General features: G+C 42.1%; 1 protein-coding gene across 1 annotated transcript in view; it reads left to right on the forward strand.

The window, feature by feature from the left end:
* Nucleotides 1-2106, forward strand: part of LOC107565853 (glutamine-rich protein 2-like) — a 21403-nt gene that overhangs the window by 5780 nt on the left and 13517 nt on the right. The window lies entirely within an intron of this gene.

The raw sequence follows: 2106 nt of genomic DNA on the forward strand, positions 1-2106 counted from the left end.
GCTGGTCAGGATGCTCAAACAAAGAGCAATGTACTGATAGCATCACAAAGACCCGGTGTTAGCACGTTTTGGTGCAATCAATTTTTCTGGGATAGGAGAAAGCATTTTAACACTGAAAACTGTACAAAAACCATCTTTACATTAAGCAGGGTTGGGCAAACTTTGGTTTCACATTGGACTTCTTAGGTGTTTTGTATATGAGGATGAGAGACTTGTTAAAAAAAGAAAAGAAAAAAAGAAAATGACACACACACACGTGAGTTTAGCTCCAACCCTAATTAAACACATTTTACATCCGGAACACGACTGTTGCACTCGATTACATTTACACTATTAAAATGGCATACTATCTGAATGGCATACAGCCTATGCATAAACCGCTTTTTTCCTTAATGGCATCCTCTAAAGGAGGTTCTGTCATATTTAGTTTACTTCCAGGGACATTTTTCATCAGTTTCATGTAGGTCCAACACACAGACACACACAGGAGCAGAAGCAGCATGTGACAGTCTAGATGATTCCTGTAGGTGTCAGACATGGAGAGTGTGTTGATGAACATGACGAGAGTGCAGGTGTGTGAGAGCTCAGACTCTGGTTCAGTCAGCGGTCAGGACACACACGCCTCACAGATAGAGCAGCTGAACCTGCAGACGGCTCACATCAGGCACTACTCATCTCAGTTTGACATGGGACAAAACCTATCCCACAGTTTCACCTGCCATTAATTTCGATTTGCATTTAGTGGTCAGAATTGGTCATTAAAACCACTGTGTTATAAATGTAGCATCGGTTGCGGTAATGAGAATGCAGTGTCAGAAAAAAAGCTGTACTAATACAACTACAACATTTAGATAATGACACTATATTAGAATCAAATTGTTTCTCAGTTTTCTGGAGGAGGTCGTCCCACTTATTTTTTTATCAGCAGTTAAATCTGGACCTTAAAGGTGGGGTAAGCGATTTCTGGTAGCCAATGTTGACATTTGAAATGCCCCTACCTCAAAACGGTCTCGCCCCTATTTTGATAGCTCCGCCACACATACGTACGCAACCCAGGCAACGATTAGTTCTGTGAAACAAAGCAAAACCAATGTTACACCGTGTCTACACCGGACGCGAGTGGCGCGGCGCGACAAAATACAATAGAACACATTATAATCAGTGATGCTGTCTTCACCATAGATATATATATAGTACATATCTATGGTCTACACTGGATGCGGCACGACACGACAAATCCCCGACAGAAAACTGCTGCTGCATTCTATTCATGACGTATTGACATAGATTTCAAATGATTTTCAGCAGTCGCTTTGTCGCGTCCAGTGTACTAGACAGACTTTAGCTGCTGCGGCGCAGACACGGTGTTACTCACCTATCGAGAAGAAACAAAGCAACCTCGGCGTCCGATCGCAGGCCTTCCGCTCCTTGAGTTCTCTCCAGCGCTGGAAAGCTGATCCGATATTTACACGGGTCCTACTTCTTGCCTTATTGCCTTAAGCCTTCTTTTGTTCCACAGACGTTTTCCTCTTTTGTTTTGTATCCGCCATCTCTATCTTTCTGTCGCTCGGCTCGGCTAATGTCCGTCCTGTGCACTGAACTCTCTCTCCTCCAAATCACGAGTAGACACGCCCCTTACTGCTGATTGGCTACAAGTTTGTTTTGCTAGTCATCCCGAATCAGTTTTCTAAAGCGTTTTTGAAAAATCACTTACCCCACCTTTAATAACTTAGAAAAGAAAGCAGAATAGAAGTATTTTCACTGTATGCCACACACACACACACACACATGCAGGACTGCAGTGCTGAAGCTGGATGAGAAAGTGCGGGAGCTGATAAGAGAGAAGATGCGTGACAGAGCAGAAGAGAGATACAGTGAAGACAGACACATACAAGAGCAGGTCAGACAGACATGTTTCAAACATTCATGATACATTCACAGTGTTTTGCATTGCAACATTATCATTTTGATTGTGCTTTTATATGAGCATGGCTAGTTTGCTTGACTCTTTCGATTAGCTACTTGATCCTTCCTTGCATATTTTCATGTATTACAATATTTTACAAAAAATACACTATCGTTCAAATGTTTAGGATGAGTATTTTA

The sequence above is a fragment of the Sinocyclocheilus grahami genome, unplaced genomic scaffold (genome assembly GCF_001515645.1).
Source record: "Sinocyclocheilus grahami isolate Dianchi unplaced genomic scaffold, SAMN03320097.WGS_v1.1 scaffold1032.1, whole genome shotgun sequence".
NCBI classification, from domain to species: Eukaryota; Metazoa; Chordata; class Actinopteri; order Cypriniformes; family Cyprinidae; genus Sinocyclocheilus; species Sinocyclocheilus grahami.